This window comes from Chelonoidis abingdonii, chromosome 2 (genome assembly GCF_003597395.2).
Source record: "Chelonoidis abingdonii isolate Lonesome George chromosome 2, CheloAbing_2.0, whole genome shotgun sequence".
NCBI lineage: Eukaryota > Metazoa > Chordata > Testudines > Testudinidae > Chelonoidis > Chelonoidis abingdonii.
In genome coordinates, this window is record NC_133770.1 from 150,098,949 (window position 1) to 150,118,210 (window position 19,262).

The 19,262-nt window shown below is 47.0% G+C and overlaps 1 pseudogene; it reads right to left on the reverse strand.

Annotated features, from left to right (window-relative positions):
* Nucleotides 1-813: 813 nt before the first annotated feature.
* Nucleotides 814-19,262, reverse strand: part of LOC116821381 (dynein axonemal heavy chain 2-like) — a 47,887-nt pseudogene continuing 29,438 nt past the window's right edge.

The following is a 19,262-nucleotide window of genomic DNA, read 5'->3' on the forward strand; positions in this document are numbered from 1 at the left end:
CCAAAATTCCCTCCCTGAGCTTTGAAAAATCCGGTTTCCTGATTGGTCCTCTGGTCAGGTGTTTGGTTCCCTTTGTTAACCCTTTACAGGTAAAAGAAACATTAACCCTTAGCTATCTGTTTATGACAGGCAGGTTTACAGCTAATCCAGAAAATGTGTCCTTGTTGTCTACTATTTATACATGCTAGGCAACAAATGCTCAGCAAACCCAAAGCAATCCAGAGGGTGAGCGCTGGAAAATCTATTCCATTCCCACACCTGCAAAAGCCCTTGCAGTGGTAGGCCACAAAATATTGGACCTGAAAATCCCATCATTCTGATTTCCATCTTGCTACCCCCTTCCTCACCTCGCTCCCACACACAGCAGCTCACTGCTTGCGGAATGCTACAGGTTACAGGCCAAATCCCCCAGTCCAACAGCTATGCTTGGGGCAAGACTAGGGTAAAGGTGGCTTAAAGCCACCTTTATGGGTGTCTCGCTCCTGGGCTGATTTGCATTGGCTCGTACCTCCAACACAAGACTCAACAAACCTTCAGTAGTGGTCAAAGGCATCAAAGGCCCATACTGTCAGCCAGGAATTGCTAGGACAGGCCACAAGGACGATCAGGCCATGCTTTCTTGTCCCCTAGTCACCCTCCATGTAGCAGAAGCCCTTCTGCAGATGCTTTGTGCTACTCTGGTACTAAGGTCAGTTTACCCAGCCTCTTAGGGTCTGTCTGCGCTGCAGTGGAGAGGTGTTACTGCAGCATGTATAGACATACCTGAGCTAGCTTTCATCATTCTAGCTAGCTCTCGTAACAGCAGCAGTAAAGCTATGACAGCACAGGGAGCTGTTGCCTGTGGATGTACCCAGGGTCCTGGGTGGGTGGGATTAGCCCATGCAGCTGCCCGTTGAGGGAGAAAGAAAAGCAAGAAGGTAATCAGACAGCCGTGATTTTAAAGGTCAAATATCTTGTCCCTGGACAAGGCTTGAAGTGAATATGTTATCCCGACATGAATCCCAGCCTCCCCGCATTTTTCTGACCCTGATGGCATATGTAATATTGTTGCTTAACTTACTCACCGGCCTTTGGTCAAGCTGTGCTTTTGCAGGAACACTAATTCAGGACTGAACACAGCAAGTTCCAGACTTAGGACCATTTTCAATTCCTGCCTTAACCCCTTCCTGACATGCTGCTAATTTACTGGCAGGGCTCAGCTGGGTGTCTGAGGGCTGCAGTGGATTGGAAGCTGTAGTGGAAGAGCTCACTTGTGCAGATGGTGCCAGGTAGTTGTCCTGCAGGTTCACCTTGGCCCTGAACAGGGGGTTAGGCGTGGTCTTGCCATCTCCACTGATGGCCTTGGAGAGTTCCAGTAGGGACCATTTGACACTGAGCCTGAAGGCCTCTTCCATCATTCTATTCATCTTGACGGTGTAGGCCATCCACCACAGCTGCACCTGAGGGGAGAAACAAACAAGCTGAGAAAGGCAATGTAGACAAGGAGGAGCCACCAGAGCAAGAGGCAGCCAGGGTAAAAGACAGTCAATGCTGCAGAACTGTGCTCCTGGCTCTGGCCACTGGCCCTTCTGGCTGCAAAAGTGACCTTCGCTATGTGACCCAAGTAGCTCCTCAGTCTGTCCACCTCAGGGAGGTGGGACCTGCTCCCATCCATCTCAGTAGGGGTTAGCACCAAAGACTAGTGCTAAGTATATTGACACCAGACTTAACTATTTCACTGCCACTCATTTGGGTAAAAGCAACCAGGGAATGTCCTACTCTGTTGTTGGAAGTAGTGCCACATGCAGGGGCACTGAGGCAGGGTAAAATGGAGTAGCTAGATGCTGGCACGATTTGCTGGGGCCAACTCAACCTCCTCCTCCCTAATCTAATGTCACCTCATGCCATGCCTAGAGGGGCCCTATGTCCACAATTTGCTGCAGAAAGAAACTGAGGGTCATAGAATTTAAGTCATAAGGGCCTCCTGTATATCACAGACCATTACATGTCACCCAGCACCCTTACAGTGAGTTAGACTGAAGTACCTCAATCTTCATAAGACTAAACCATTGGGTACTACAGGGAGAAAATGGGCAAGACTGACAAGCCAGCCATGTCCAAAGTCCCTGCGATGACAGGGAACTGACAGGGTAAGGCATGCCCAGATGATCTCAGAAGGCAATCAGTGCCCCATCCTGCAGAGGATCCTAAAAACACCAAAGTTCTTCACAATCTGACCTACAGGAAAAATTCCTTCCTGACCTCAAATCTGGTGACTGGTTGGGCACTGATCATGTGAGTTAGACCCACTGGCCAGGCAGCCTGAGAGAGGATTCTCTGGACCACCTCAGAGCACTAGCCTACCCCGTCAGGTGTCCCATCTCTGGCTGTGGCCAAGCTCTGATGCTTCAGAGGAAGGCAGGAAAAAAACCCAGAATACCTCTATAACCTGGGCCCTAACGGTTCAGTGCTGCTGGGAAGGTGGTGATGCTAGAGGGAGGCAAGTGAATGGAGTCAGGTAGGTGGGTGGGCAGAGACAGCTGTTGGGGAAGAGGGAAAGTTGCAGATGGCAGAAGAAGGTCTCTGCCATAGTACAGATCTAAAGTACATACAGGTCCTTACACAGAGATCTCCTGACAGAATCAAAACGAAGCACTGCATGCTGGGACCTGCACCCAGAGGCAGACAAAGCATTGTCTGCTGGTAGCTGCCTGGCCTGTGCCAGGTCTTACCTCGGCACTACCATGTTTGAAGACTTCATAGGTTTGCCGCATGATGTTGGTGATCTCCTCGTGGATACCCATCAGCGTTTGCTGCACCCAGGCACATTGCTCCTTCTGGTCCTCCTCAAACCCCAAGTCGTTGTAGACTCGCTTACCGGTGATCCACACCAGCAGTGCCTCACTGATCTGCTGGGCACTGTGAGCGATGGTCAAGATGGCTGCCTTGTATTCGTTCACAATGGTCTGCAGCAAGGCAGGCTCAGGGCAGGGAGCACTCTGATCAGACATCTGAGTGCCTCAGGGTTTGACAGAGGTGAAACTGACCAGCTATGGGGCCACCTGGGTGAGGCAGACAAGAGGCTCTCCCTTTGCTCTCCACTTTGATCCTGGGGGCAAAGAGGGTTCCATGTCTCTGCTTGGTCCTCACTCCCTACCAGGGGGTGTCACCTGGATCCCCTGCTGCTCGTTCAACGTATGGTGCTCTCCAGGCCTTATACTCCCCAGTGCGTACCTCAGGAGGTGATGGCCACTTTTCCACCCATTGCTTCGACCTACCTCCACTGGGTCCTGCACGAGGACATGCCCCGCCCACTCCTCTATTTCTTTTAGTACTGGGAGCTAGCCAACCCCCCCGCCCCGCCCCGTGTTTTAGTAAGGGGCCAACAGTCCCCCTGCATAGAGGTGAAGGGCTTCATAGCCCACTTCTCAATCCCAGAGCCGGCTAGTCCCTCAATTTGGGAGTGGCTTGGAACTGATGCCCTGATCTAAACCTACTGTGGAATACACAGGAGCAATCACTCGAAGAAGAACTGGAGTTCTCCCTACTCATGCTCCCCATGCATCCCTTCTCACCCTGCTTGTTCACCTCTACATAACTGGACTCTCAAGGGATAACAAAAGAAATGAAGGAAGGTGAAGGCTGCGTAACCCCTATACAACTATAGCCCCAATTGTGATGCCCCAAGAAAGCATTCTTGAGGTCCCCGCCGGCTCTACTCACTAGGGAGTTCCAACACTGTGCAGACCCCAGCACAAAAGCGGGAATATGCAGAGGGCTGTGTAGAAAAGTGGTGTCCTGGCCAAATGCCAACTTGAATGATTCCTCCTGTAATTTCAGCTGGCAACAGGCTTCTCCTTTGTGTCCTGTTTTAAACTGCTGAGCAGCAATACAGTTAAACAGCACCTACGTCCCACGCCAGAGGCAGCTGCATTTCAATGCTGAGTTAACTACTCCTGCGCAACACTGGTATGTGACTAGCAAACTCCTGCAATGCTCCACCCCAAGGGAAACTGCCTTTCCATGATGTGTTAAGCAGTCATTGCAAGTCTATAGCTTGTAATGTGCTTTAAGATCCTTCAGGATGAGAAATATGAGCAGACTTTGGGATGAAGGAGCTTTCTTATATCTCTCCAAGAGCCACCTCTGCAGCTGATTATGAGGCAGTGCTAACAGGCCCCCAAGAAGAGCTCTGTCCCATTTGACAGAAAGGATCTCTGACATGGGGGCATGAGACATGGAGAGCTGGACGGCTGGAATAGGGGTCTTGCCATGGACGTGCAATACTCATTTAGGGGTCTCTTGATGCACCAGTGCAAAGCCCGCAGCCCCTGTGCCAGGCCCAAATAATGGCACATGTGTAGCGGCAGGAAAGGCAGCTTCTTGCTCGGCTCTTTGTTGACCAGGAGGAGCTCTCTGTTGAACAGCAAGTAGACATCCACAGCTTTCTTGTCAAACGTGAGCTTGATGGCCTAGGGGAGGAAGGAGGCCAGCTGAGCCCCAGAGGGGTGTGAGGCACTAGGCCAAAGCCATTAGCCTATGCAATGCAGCAGCTGCACCAGCAATCCACTCCCCATCCAGGGGCTGATCCCACCCACTTCATCTGGAAGATGCACTTGTTGACATAACCTGGGTGCTGTCAACAACACTCCCTTACTCCCCAACTAACCAGTCTGGGAGTAGCCCTCCCACAGCTCACAAGAAGCCAGTCTAGGAACATGCACCCCCTAACTGCCATGTCTGAGAACTGCCCCCACTCAGAACCACCAGGTCCACAGGCTGTTTCTCACTGACACCCCAATCTTGGAGCTGCCCCCTGCTTCCCCATTCCAGGAACTTCCAAACTTACCAGCTATCCAGTCAATAGCTGGCTAGGAGTTTGGCATCTGTGTCTGGAAAGGTTAATTGTCTTCAGGACACAGTGCTCTGACAGGGTCCTGCCCTGCTGCCCTGGCACTGGCCCCATACCTCTCATGCAGACAGGTGATGGAAGATCTCCTGGATCTCCATGCCATGCTCCACATCTCTCACCATCTCGAAGGCCAAGGTGATTAGGTTTTGGGTCATCACCTCCAGGTCTTTGACACCAGAGCGGAACCACATGTCACAGGGCAATGGGGATTCTCAGCGAGAAGGGAAAAGGTGTTGAAGGACAGTAAACAGAGGCACAAACTCACCACCACTTTGCTGGGACAACACTGCTGGCTAGGAGCAGGGAGCCCCAACTGGCCAGGACATAGTGACAGTTTTTGTACACACACACACACACAGGGCCAGGGCCAGGGCCAGCTTTTTTGCTGCCCCAGGTGGCGAATAAGGAAGAGGAAGAGAGGGAGCAAAGGACCCGCTGCCGAATTGCCGTCAAAGACCCAGACATGCTGCCTCAATAACGGACGGAGTGCCGCCCCTTTCTATTGGCTGCCCCAGCCACCTGCTTCCTTCGCTGGTGCCTGAAGCCGGCCCTGCACACACACAACAGGCCACGTCTCCACTTTTCCAAGCATGCCTACCACTCACAGTCTCCCCTCTTCCTGGAAGCTGATAGCAGGGAACAAGAGGGACAGTCGCTCCCTGCAACATCCCGGCCCCATCCAAGAGTCGACTACCTCTCCAGTCTCATTCACTGTTCCTTGCTCTGTGACAGCGTATCCATCTGTAACTTCCTGCCCTCTCTACCTGACAATACGGGATGGAGTGCCTCTGTGACACAGAGCTGATTGCACAGCCCCTTTCTTCCACTACTGGCCACTAGGGTAAGAAATGGGCCCAATTCGTCACTACCAAGTCAGGTCCCTGCCAATGCTCTTAGTCACCGGTGCCTAGCCAGGCCTGACCCATGCAGCTGCCACAATCCTTAGCAGTCTCACCACAGAGGAAGGAAGCACATTGGGCTGACCCCATGCCCACTGCAAGAGCTGACAGAGGGGGAAGACTCTGCCACCAGGCCCTGTGAGCAGAGGACCCCTCTCTCCGGTTAAAATCCTCATGCAAGAATGTGTTCTTCACATCCAGGATCCCACCTTTCATGTTCCACAGGGTGTGCAGGTGCTTCTGAAAGGTCTCCTCTATCTCTAGCAGGTTCCGGGTCATCTGGGGCCACCAATGTCCAAAGAAACAGGGCAGTGGAGTTTGCTTCCCATCCTCCTAATGGGAGAAGTGCTGCTGGTAGTTGCAAACCTATTGGCAAATTCACCACAGTGTTATCGGGTTTGCCTTCCCACTGCTCTGCATGAATTAGGGTGACCAGACAGTAAATGTGAAAAATCGGGAAGGGGGTGGGGCATAATAGGAGCCTATATAAGAAAAAGACCCAAAAATCGGGACTGTCCCTATAAAATCAGGACATCTGGTCACCCTAGCATGAATCCCACCCTCACCCCCATTGACCTGCTACCTCAGCAGACACATTTCTAGGCTGTGGGAGCACCTAGTGGCTGCTGGGAGATGTAGTTCAACCCCACCCCATCTTGGCAGGGCAGCCACTCACTCTGATATTATTATTGTTATCTATATAATAAGATTCCAGGATTGTCACTTGTCTGTGTTTCACTCTGGAGCCTTGAATGTCTGTTGAGTCAGTGAGGAGGGATGGAAACACCTACAGGCATGCTTGGGAGCTCTTTCTGTTCAGAATATCACTAGGTTCAATCATCACTGGGTTTTGCTGTCTGTTACTGCTCAATTTTTAAGGTCCCGGCTATTTTGACTTGACAAATTACACCCGTGCAAAGCAAGGCATATATCTACACCATGTCAAGAGTCTGTGGTATCAGAGATAACTCAACCAAACAACTGTCAAGGAAAGTCTAGTTCAGAGGTCAGCAACCTTTCAGAAGTGGTGTGCCGCGTCTTCATGTATTCACTCTTAATTTAAGGTTTTATGTGCCAGTAATATATATTAATGTTTTTAGAAGGCCTCTTTCTATAAGTCTATACTATAGAACTAAACTATTGTTGTATGTAAAGTAAATAAAGTTTTTTAAAATTTTTAAGAAGCTTCATTTAAAATTAAAATGCAGAGTCCCCGGACCAATGGTCAGGACCTGGGCAGTGTGAGTGCCACTGAAAATCAGCTCGTGTGCTGCCTTTGGCACACGTGCCACAGGTTGTCTACGCTTGGGTTAGCACTTTACAATGTAAAGTGCTTTGGGAGCTAGGATGGTAAAGAGTTAAGTATTACTGTGAGTTAAACTACCCTACAGGCCCATCCATAGAGAAATTTGGCAAGAACTTCTAATGTGTATGGAGGGGGTAATATATTTCTTCATGAACATTAGAACAGGTGTTTTTGGTCTGAGATAGTCAGTGTTCCAAATATAATTCAGCTACCATGATATGCTCAAAGCATGCTTGTGTACAGACAGTGGTCAAACTTAGCTGGAAGCTGTGTGAAACCTCCAAACATCTTCAGTTATATTCGTTACAAAATGACTGCAGTAGCTATCTGTTCAAAGAATGATGTAACAGGAGAGAGTCACAAGATGGCAGCAGTAGGCAAAAATCAACACTACTTTGCTACTTCAAACTACAACTGGTTTGAGGATATTTCTGCAGAAATTCCCATGCAGAGCTGCTGTCAGTCCGTATCACTCGGTAGGAACATAAGAGAGGACTTTTCAAGACCTGTAAACCTGTTTCTTTAATTGATTAGATACCTCTTCTTTAATTGATTAGATACCTCTCAAAGTATTGAGAGTACTTCTTGTGCTCTATCAAACAACCTGGCAGAGGAGGATGATGGTTACATGTCACATAAGATATGATAAATCTCACTAGTTGATCACCATCTTGCATATTCTTCCACCCACAAGTTCGCAACAAATTTTTTTTGGTGGTCTCAAAGTGCAGCCACCAACTCTGACATTTTTTCCTATAATAACTAGTGTGACAAAGTTCCTCCTCTACCTTGGTGGGTCCTGCGCTTATTGGTGGATTTTTTCACCTCAGTGATCTTCCCCTCTTGCAGAACCCACAGTTTGGGTCAGCTCCTCTTGTGTCTGATCAGGAGTTGGGAGGTTTGGGGGGAACCCGGGCCCGCCCTCTATTCCGGGTTCCAGCCCAGGGCCCTGTGTGAATGGTGTGAATCTAACAGCTGAAACGCCAGATAGCAAAAAAAAGATCCCCGACATTCTATTATTTATAAAAGCAGCTCAATGCTTCGAGCGCTTATGTCATAAATGGATTAGGTAGGGTAAGGGTTAAGTTTCTTACCTGAAAAAGGGTAACCGAACACCTGAAGAGACCAATCAAGAACTGGATTGTTTTAAAGTCAGGTGGCGGGAATTTGTATACTCGGGGTCTTTGTTTGTTTTCTTAGCTAGAGGAACAAGTCTTTTCTATTCTCTCCTTATACTTCTTCTAAACACGTGTAAGTACCAGGAAGCCGCAAAGATTTCAGCTATGAGGTCTTTGGGGTGTATACTGATGTTAATATTGCTTGGCTGGTTTAATTGGGCATACTTTTTAAAATCCAGACTGTTCTTTATATAATTTTCTAAGCAAGAGCCTGGATTGAGTTTCTTAATGCAAGATGATTGTTTTATATTTTTCTTCTTTTTCTATAAAGGTTTCTTGGTTAAACCTGTGAAAGTTTCTTTTCCCTAGGAGGCAAAGGGGAAAACCAGGCTGTGGGTCTATTTTCCTATTTGGGTCCAGGAAAGAAAGCAGACGAGCGGGGAAGAGGAACGACGAATTACTCTCTGTTCTCTGGGTGGTTACAGTTTTCCCTCCGTTCCTGGGCAAGGGGGTGGCAGCGCCAGCTTGTGGGTATTTTGCATCCATTGTCCTGAGGAAGCAGAAAAGCTGTTTCTTGGTCACACAAGGTTAGCGCAGGCAATCCTGATAAGAGGGGGAGGTTTATTTCCCTGCTTTTAGGCATCCAAGGATTGGGAATTCTGGTGTGTCCCTACCCAGGGAGGGTTGGGGACACCAGAGGAGGAAAAGGAGGATAGCGCCCATAGAATTCCTGATCTGGTGCAAGCTCGAGAAATATCCAAGCTGGTAGTGAGCTTGGGGGAAGTTCATGGGTAAGCCCCAAACTTTGGGACGCATAAAGCCAGTTTGGGACAGGACCCAACTGGTGTGACACTAAAGTCCAGGTCTGGGACTGGACGGCTATAGTACCACATGCGTGTGCAGCGGATTGGGTAGTATAAATCCATAAGCCAAGCCTACACTTTAATTCTTTTTTCCCTGCTAGGCATTAGCAGCAGAAAATTGGGTTTTTAAAGGCAGACAGAAAAAAAAAAAAGATTCTTTTTTTTCTCTTTCCCCTGCTGTTTCTAGCAGTGCGCAATTTTTAGTAGGCTCATTAGCGAGAGCCATTAAGAGTCATGGTTGAACAATACCTTCCTCTTCAGAGGCTTGCTTAGCATCAATAAGTCCCCAGGAGGAAGTAATTGGTTACGATAGCAAATTTTTTTTTCTTTCTCCCTGCTGCTGCTTCGGCATCTTACTTTAAGGAAGACAGGGGTTCTTACAGGGCTAGAGAGCTTGAAATTTTTTTTCCTTGATACTAGCCAGCTTCAATATTTTTTTTCAGTCATTAAAGAGCCCATTACAAGATCTTTGTTAAACAATTGAACTTAAGTACCCAGCCAGCCAACTCCACACAGGTTAAATACAGTAGCTTTGTTTTGGTTCAACTTGCCATGCAAACAGAAGCTAGGACAAATCTCAGCAGAGAAAAGCCAGCAATTCTGAACAACAGACGCCCAGAGGGACTAACACCCAACAAAAAAAACAAACCATGAGTTCAAAAGATGTAGCAGAAAAAGGAAAGAGCCCGGCTACAAGCCAAGACAACGAAAATAAACATAGGAGACAGCTGGACTAATTTATAGGCCGGAACAGATGCCAGAGGCAGCTACCGAAGAGATCAAAGAAGCCAAAAAGGCAGATCACGAAAAACAACAACGAACAACAGCAGTTATCGAAAGAAAACCACAAAGAACCAACAGCCAAAAAAGTTTTAAAAAAAACGAAAAGAACACAAGAAGCAAAAGGCAGTTAGAAAGAAAACAACAAGAAGAAAAGCAGTTTACCGAAAGAAACAACCAAGAGAGAAGAGGCGATTCACAGACGACAGGTAGAACTACAAAGAGAGGCTCACCACAGCCCTTGGAATTAGAACGGGCTTAAGTCAGCCAAGACCAACGAATCCTAATCCTCGCCGCCCGTGTGTTGTCCACCGCACAGGAAATTTTCCCAGCTACAAGCAGGTGAGCGAACCCAGAGACCTTCTTAAGAAAATTGCGAAAGGGTCCTGCTATTGGGGAGCAACACCCTGAAACAGTATAGCTAGAGCTGAGGTACACATCATGGACCCTTCAGATGTGGTGGCTAAAAATGCAAAGGAACAAATGAATCGATATAAACGTTCAAACCAAGCCAGATTCCAGACTGGGGAATAACCTCGGACACAGCCCGTCGCGATTCAGAAACCAAAAAAAGTGGTAAACCAGAGGGGCTTCCCAACCCTGCCTACTACGTAGGGAAGCATGCGACGCCTGGATATCCAGGAACCAGGTTAAACCCTTTAAGAAATTGCGCCCACCTCATATGCATGGAGCAGTTCTTGGATGGGTTCTGAGGAAATAACACGGTAACATCCTAGATGGCATAACCACAACCTCACGAGCGGGGGAATTGGAGCCAAATGGATGCCGGGCCAGAAGAAGCAACGAAATCTACTGTAACGGGGAGTGAAAACCAGGAGCCACCCCAGCAATAAACCTACAACCGAGGGCAACCCAAAACCCACCCTTACAAACCAAGAAAGCCGCAAGACACACCATCCTTCACCTCACCAGTCTCAGTGACTTCCTCAATCCATAACCCGTTTTCTGGAAAATGCATCACTGGTAATGAAACGGGACATATCAAGGCCAACTGCCCAAAGCAACTCCGAATAACCCCACCGTGCAAGTCATTGCACCCCAGGACCTAGAACCAGAGCACAGATACCTCTCAAATCCCCTGAGCAATGGGAAAAGCTGAGAGTGGGCGGAAAAGAAAGGGTTAGCGGTGAGAGACACCGGGAGCACAATGTCAGCTATCCACCAATCCTTCGTCGATTCCAAACTCATCAACCCAGGGGCAAAGTACCATTTACCCTTCTGTCACAACGGTTGGACTTGCCTAGCAAGCTGAACCTGCCTGTCAGTACAAAGGCTGTCAGGACATGTGGACTTTTTGCAGTCTAAGTAATGACAATTATCTCACCCACATGCTCCTGGAGAACTTGGCCTAATCAAGTTAAAGCAGTCCCAGAAGAGGATGGTTAACGCAGCCAAACCAGACAAGCTTCCAGACCCAATTCCTATTCCTGAAGCCGTCCACAGAGACTGTCCTGTGTAACCCGAGACCAACTGAGTAGTGGAACCCGGATCCTCAGTCAAACGGCTGACACCAGCCACAACACCTCCAGTCCTCAGACCCGGAATCTGGAACGCAACCAGCCACAAGCAAGCGCAACACACTTTCAAGCCCCAGCCAGAAGGACCAAGAGCCCACTGGCAGAAGCAACAACAACATCAAAGAGGCTCAGGCAGAGCCTGAAATACCACCAGGTGCACCAGCCAACGGTATCCTCAAACCCTCAATTTTTCATCACTGTCCAGAGGGACCAAGCCACGGTCCCCAGTCCTGAGGAGAACTGGAGGTCCCAGCTCAAAGGAACATTCGGACTGAGCAGGAAGCAGATGATACCTTCAGACAGCTTGGCGCGCACGGAGCAACCACGCTCTCAGCTCTTCTGAAACCGAGCTCCGGATTTGTTATAGACCAGGACTTTATACAGGCAAATTCTTTCGTGAGCGCCAGTAACAAGGGCAACTGCACAAGCGGTGGTGGTTCAGACGAAATACAGGGGAAGCTCTTGAGCTAGGCCCATGAATCATCCCAGTGGCTCATGCTGGGTGAACAGAACCAAAGACAGGTGGGAAGTCTTTCTCTACCTGGCGGGGAGCGGCAACGGAAGTTGCCCGGTATGTCCAGTCTTCGTGGAGCTGTGCCAAGAGTCGAAAGCCCAAGATCGGCAAGGGCTCCTCCAGCACTCCCCATTCAATTGAAGGTCCCATTTCAGCGAGTAAGCTGTGATTTCTGGTTCCTTTCCGAGCAAGACACCCAGGGGAAGCAGTACGTACTGACTTTCGTGGACTCGGACCCATGGCCCGAAGGCAGTGGCTCTAGGGTAACACCAGAGCTAAAGCAGTTGTGGCAGGCCTAACCGACATTTTTCACCAAGGTCGCGGTTTGGCCCGCCGAAATCCTTACCGAATTCAGGTCTAATTTCCCTGGCAGGCACCATGGAGGACCTGTGGAAAAAATCATGCGGGTGAATCAATTGGTGCCACTCCATAGCACCAATCAAACCAAGGCCTCAGTAGAAAGGGTTAATGACCTTGGGGGCCATGATCCGTAAATTCGTCAATGAATACTCCAATGACTGGGACGAGTATTGCAGCAGTTTCTCTTTGCTTAAGGGATGTACCGGCACCCAGTTTAGGGTCTCACCCTTCTGAACTTGTGGTATGGCCATGAGGTTGTAAGGGCCATGTACAGTTGGTGAAGCACCGAATGAGGGGATTAACACCTCGCCAGGACTAATTCTGGATTTTGTGAGCAACTACAAACATCCTCCGCCATTCTCTAGCCCTCTGCTAGAGAAAACCCTACAGGATACCCAGGGAGAGCAAAAAGCCTGGTACGATAAAACATACCAGAGACCGTTCCTTCAAGACAGGAGACCGGGTATGTCGTTAAAGGCGCACCAGGTTCCATAAGAATGGAAACATCCGGGAGGGGCCATTCAAAGTCCAAGAGGCCTGGGACTGTAACTACTCGTATTAGCAATTTTCCCGATTCCTCACTAACCACAGTTACACTGTTAATTCTCCTCACCGCTTTTATTTCCAGAACCTACAGGTTTGTCAGTTTACGTCCACGGAGCCGAGACCGCGAGGGCCTGATGGGCGTCACTATGACGGCAAGAAAGGACGGCGGCGTGGAAGAGGAACCTCTTCAACCACCCTGGAACGTCTGCAGCGGCAACAAATTCCAGGAGCTGTGCACCACTTCGACCTCATTGTTCTCAGCCACTTCCAGGACTGACTGAACGGGCATACACTGCCATAGACACAGGTAATTGCCACCAATTAGAACACCAACGCGCGGTGGTCCCCTCACGCACAGGCTGCTAAACAAGCGGAATCTCAGAATATGCTACAGATGGTATCATCCGTCATCTACGCAGTGCATGGGGCATCTACCAGTAGTTCTGGTACCCAAACCCGATGGGGAAAATACGCTTTTGTGTGACTAACCGTAAGCTAAATGCAGTGACTCGTCCAAAACTATCCATGCCACGCACCGAGAGCTATTGGAAAAGTTGGGACGTCCCAGTTTCATCCTCTACCAAGATGACTTAACCAAGGGGTACTGGCAAGTACCACTAGATGAACTGCCAAGGGAAGTCAGCATTCGTTACTCACCCCCTGCAGGTTAAAGATGAATTTAATGTTCTCCTTCGGCTGCGCAATGCACCCGCCAACCTTCAGAGACGTAGATTGGTCGACTAGCAGGACTGGAAAATAGCCAGTTGCTACCTCGAGATGTGGTCCATTTTTCTGACTCCGTGGCCACGCACAACGCTAGAACACCTGGAAAAAGGTCTTTGACCGTATCAGGCAACGCAGGACCTAACTTCTAAGCCAAAAAACAGTGTCACAAAAAGGCCAAAACGAGTGAACTTACCTGGGAATCAGGTGGTCGAGGAGACATAAACCCCCTACAGGCCAGCGTGAGGCTATCCAAAAGTGCCTGTCCAAAGTCCTAAAGAACAGGTCCAATCTTTCTTAGGCTTGGCCGGGTATTACAGGCGATTTGTACCAATCTACAGCCAAATCGCTGCACACTGACCGCCCGACCACAAAGACCCAGCCAACTACAGTAATGGACTGATGAGTGTCGGAAGCCTTTAACCCAACTGAAGGCGCGCTCACTCTTGACCTGTGCAAGGGCCCCAGACTTTGAACAAACACTCCTAGTAACCACGATGCATCTGAGCGTGGTATAGACGCAGTTCTTATAGCAGAAGGACCGGATCAGAACTTCCATCCTGTCGTGTTCCTCAGCAAGAAACTTCTGAGAGGGGAAAGTACACTGGTCAGCTTAGTGAAAAGGAATGCTATGCCATTGTGTATCCTGGAAAAGCTACGCACCATAAGTTTGGGGACGGCGGTTCCAGCTACAAACCTGACCACCTGGCTATACAGTGGCTCATAACAGCCAAACGGCAACACAAAGAAACTACTCGGGAGTCTAGCTCTCCAAGATTTTGATTACGAATCCGCACATTTCAGGAGCTGCTAACAAAGTAGCTGATGCACTCTCAGTGAGAGTCCAAGAAGACACTGGTTAAAACTTTTCCTGACAAGTAAAGTCATTTTACTTTGCATGCTTTTATTTCTAATGTGCATTGTTGTATTCCTCTGTTTAGTTTAAAGTTTTAGGAGGAAAATCCAACCTCAGTGAAAGTTCTACTGTCGGTGGATTTTGGGGGGCGTGTCATAATGGATAGGTAGTAAGGGTAAGTTTCTTTACCTGAAAAGGTAACGGAACACCTCACCAAGGAGGACCAATCCAGAGAACTGGATTGTTAAAGTCAGGGGCGGAATTTGTATACGGGTCTTTGTTTTTTCTTAGCTATGAGGAAACAAGTCTTCTTCTAATTCTCTCCTAATACTTCTTCTAAACATCTGTAAGTACCCAGGACCGCAAAGTAATTCAGCTATGATGGTCTTTGGGGTGTAATTTACTGTATGTTAATTTGTTGTGCTGGTTAAATTGGGCTATCTTTTAAATCAGACGTTTCTTTATATTTCTTATAAGCAAGAGCCGTATTCTTTCTTAAGCAGAAGTGTTTTTATATTTTCTTTCTTTTTTCTATAAAGTTTTCTTGTTAAACTTGTGAAGTCTTTCCTAGGAGGCAAGGAAAAGCCAGGCTGTGGCTATTTTCCCTATTTGGTCCAGGGAAAGAGCAGACTACGGGGAAAGAGACGACGAATCTCTCTGTTTCTGGTGGTTACAGTTTTTCCCTCGTTCCTGGAGCGAAGGGGGGCAGAGCCCAGCTGTGGGTATTTGCATCTCGATTGTCCTGAGGGAAGCCAGACAAGCTGGTTTCTTGGTGTCACACAGGGTGAAGCTCCGCGAGGCAGCCCTGATATAGGAGGGGGATAAGGCGTTATTTTCCCTGCTTTTAGCAATCCAAGGGATTTGGGAATCTGTGGTGTCCCAGCTCTAAGGGAGGGTTGGGGACTACCACAGGGAGGAAAGGGGGGATCAGGCCCCATAGATTAATTCCTGATCTGGTGTGCAGCGAGAATATTCCAACGGCTGGTAGTGAGCTTGGGGGAGTTCAGGTAAGCCCCCAAACTTTGACCAAAAGTCCAGGTTTGGGACAGGACCTCCGATCTGGTGGATCACGTAAATCCAGGTCTGGGATCTGGACGGCTAGATTCCACACGCTTCATAATTTTTTTGTGGGGGGTCTATGTGTTGTACAAACCTGTATTAATGTTAGGCCCCAGCCTTTGGTTGAAAAATGCTGTGTAATCAATGCATTATTTGATACTTTTGTAAAATACAAGAGTGGTCCTTGAATTTATTGACCAACTTCGAGAAGCTTTCCGCAAGTAGCATACTGGGATCTTAACAATCTTGAGACACAATTATAGTAAGTATCTCCATAAAAAATAAATGAAGAATATTTATAAATGCCTCAGAAAGGAGACTGCAGAATCCTTAACTGTAAGGCAGCAAGATGTTTACAAAAAACTGCTGGAAATAATCTCTTAAAGTTGGGATCCCCCTCACCCACCAACCCACACAGACAGCTCTTTATTCAGCAGACAAGCACCCGCTCAAGGACGCAACCTCTCAGAGTAGTGTGTGAGTTCTCATATATTAACTATAAAAAACGGCCATACCAGGTCAAGACCAAAGGTCTATTCTTACCAGTATCTCTGCACCGACATGTGACCAATCAGGTGCCCAGAGGAGTGGACCTAACAGGCAAATGATCAGAGGTGATCTCTCTCTGCCATCATCCTCCGCCTGTGAACAAACAAGGCTAGGACACAAATTCCTTACCCTCCTGGCTAACAGCCATTAATGGATTTAAAACCACCATGAATTTATCCCTTCTCTTTTAAACCCCTGGTTATCGTTCCAGCACGCCTCCAACCTTCTCAGGTAAGGAGTTCCACAAGTTGACTGTGCACTGTGCATGAAGAACTTCCTTTAATTTGTTTTAAACCTCTGCCTATTAATTTCTTTTGGTGGCCCGTATTCTTGGTGTATATGAATAAGTAAAATAACTTTTCCTTCTCCACAATCACTCACTGGATTTTATATACTCTTTCATATTCCCCTTAGTCTCCTCTTTTCCAAGCTGCTAAGAGTCTAGATTTTTAATCTCTCCTCATAGGGACCATTCCAACTTCTAATCATTTTAGTTGCCTTTTCTGAATCCTTTCTAGTGCCAAGTTATATCTTTTTTGAACGAGACCCACATCGCACTCGGTATTTGAATTGGCTACAATCAATTTATATAAGGGCAATCATATATTCTCAGTCTATTCTCTATCCTCTTTTAATGATTCCTAACATCCTGTTGCTTTTTTGACCACCTTGCACACTGCAATGGACATCTCAGAGAACTATCCACGATGACGCCAAGATCTTTTTCCTGACTCGTTGTACCTAAATTAGCTCCCATCATATTGTATGTATAGTTGGGGTATTTTTTTCCATGTGCATTACTTCCATTTATCCACATATGAAATTTCCTTTGCATTTTTTGCCCAATCACTTAGTTTGTGAGACCCTTTTTGAAGTTCGTCACAGTTCTGCTTTGTCTTAACTATCTTGAACATTTAGTCTCACTGCACAACTTGCCACCTTCATGTTACCCCTTTCCTAGATCATTTTAATAGTCGAATATGATTGGTCGAGGACTGACCCTGGGGGAACACAACTAACTTTACCCCTCTCCTCGCTGAGAAGTTACCATTAATTCCCTACCCTTGTTTCCCTTGTCTTTTAACCAGTTCTCATCCATGAAAGGACCTTCTCTTTTTCCCATGACGTTTAATTTATGTAAGAGAGCCTTTGGTGAGGGACACTTGTCATAAGGCTTTCTGGAAAGTCTAGGTATATCTATGTCCAGGATCCCCCTTATCCACACGTTTATTGACCCCTTCAAAGAACTCTAATAGCTTATAAGATACAATTTCCTTTAAGAAACCATGGTGACTATTGCTCAATCTAGTTGATGTTTTTCTATGTCTGATAATTGATTCTAACTATTTGTTTCGACTAATTGCCCGGAAACCCGAAGTTAGACTACCAAGTCAGTAATTGCCAGGATAACCTCTAGAGCCCTTTTTAAATATTGGGTGTTACATTAACTAACGTCCCAGTCATTGGGTACAAAGCCGCGATTTAAAGGACAGGTTACAACCTAGTTAACAGCTCGTAACTTCACATTGGTCTTTCAAACCTTGTGAATGCCACCTGGTCCGCCAGTGACCTTGCTAAGGTTGAGTTTATCAATTTAACTTCCAAAACCTCCTCTCGTGAACACTTCAATCTGTGAGCTTCTCAGATTTGTCACCTACTAAAGTCACCTCAGGCTTTGAGAATCTCCCTAACCATCTCAGCCATCGAAGACTGAAGCAAAGTAATTCCATTTAGTTTTTTCACAATGACTTTATCGTCTTTAAGCGCTCCTTTTGTATTCGATCATACAAGGCCCCACTGGTTGTTTAGGGCAGGCTTTCCTGCTTTGATGTATTAAAAAACATTATTTTAATTACCTTTGACGTTTTTGGCCAGCCATTCTTCAAACTCCTCTTTGGCTTTTCTATTACATTCTTTGCACTTAATTTGCTTGTTTATGCTCTTTCCATTTACCTCACTAGATTTGACTCCACTTTTTAGAAAGTCTCTTATCTCTCACTGCTTTCTTTTACATGGTTGTTAAGCACGGTGCCCTCTTTTTAGTTCTTTTTACTGTGTTTCTTAAATTTGCGTATTACATTGAAGTTGGGCTTCTATTAGGTGCTCTTTAAAAAGTGCCCATGCAGCTTTGCAGGGATTTCATCTTTAGGTCAACTGTACCTGTTAACTTCTGTTACTAACCCAATCCTTTTGCATAGTCCCCCTTTATGAAATTAAATGCTAGTGGTGGGCTGTGAGTATGTTCTTCCCCCACAGAGTTTATTGAATGCATTGTATTAATGGTCACTATTTCCAACGGTCCTGTATAGTTACCTCTTGCACTAGCTCCTGCGCTCCAACTCAGGATCTAAACTAGAGTTGCGCTCACCTATGGGTCCCATACCGCTGCTCCATCGAAGCAGTCATTAAAGTAATCGAGAAATTATCTTCTGCATTCGCTCCTGAGTGAAATGTTCCCATCAATATGAAGGTTAATTGAGTCCCCCCACTATTATGAGTTTTAATTTTTGATAGCCTAATTTCCTTAGCATTTCATCATCACTAATGCACTGTCCCTGGTCAGTGGATAGATAAAGATTTCCTATTTTATATTTCTTATTAGAGCAATAGAATTCTATCCATGACAGATTCTAATGGAACATGTAATTCACTTAAGATTTTTACTGATCATTTGAATTCACGTTTCTTTCACAATAGTGCCAACTCCCCCACAATGACCTGTTCTGTCCTTGCCAATATATTTTGTACGCCGAATGATTGTATCCCATTGATTGCACAGTCCACCCAGGTCTCCTGAGATTGCCATTATATCAATAGCCTCCTTTATCACAAAGCACTCTAGTCACGCCATACCTTAATATTTAGACTCTAGCAATTGTGTACCACAATTTACCAAAACTTGTCCACGTATATTTGCCGCCCTTTATGATTGTCAGAATCTTTTTTAATGTGAATGTTTATTATCTGGAATCTGGCCCTACCCTTATCCTCTTCCACATCCTGCTCCTGACTATAATCGGAGATTCTTTTATTCCTTAACTCTCCCATAAAAAGATGTCTGTCCAAATCCACATGCTCCCTCTGCAGCAATCGGCTTTTCCCCATCTCGCTAGTTCTTAAAAACTGCTCTGCAAACTTTCATGTTTAGTCCACAGTCTAGTTCACTTTGTTTAGGTGGAGCCCATTCTCCTCTCTGTTATGGGCTCCCCCCATCCCAAAGTATCCCAAGTTCCTAATGATCTAAACCTCCACTCTAACAA